Source organism: Arachis duranensis, chromosome 5 (assembly GCF_000817695.3).
Source record: "Arachis duranensis cultivar V14167 chromosome 5, aradu.V14167.gnm2.J7QH, whole genome shotgun sequence".
In the NCBI taxonomy this organism is placed as follows: domain Eukaryota; kingdom Viridiplantae; phylum Streptophyta; class Magnoliopsida; order Fabales; family Fabaceae; genus Arachis; species Arachis duranensis.
This window is the reverse complement of record NC_029776.3, coordinates 65,795,593-65,795,847: the sequence shown is the minus strand read 5'-3', so window position 1 is coordinate 65,795,847 and position 255 is coordinate 65,795,593.

Sequence of the window (255 nt, the reverse complement as noted above, 5' to 3'; positions counted from 1 at the left end):
ATTCTTAGATCATTGGGAGGCTGGCCATTCGGCCATGCCTAGACGTTGTTCTTATGTATTTTCAACGGTGGAGCTTCTACAAACCATAGATTAAGGTGTGGAGCTCTGCTGTACCTCGAGTATTAATGCAATTACTATTGTTCTTCTATTCAATTCCGCCTGTTCTTGTTCTAAGATATCACTTGTTCTTCAACTTGATGAATGTGATGATCCGTGACACTCATCATCATTCTCACCTATGAACGTGTGACTGAC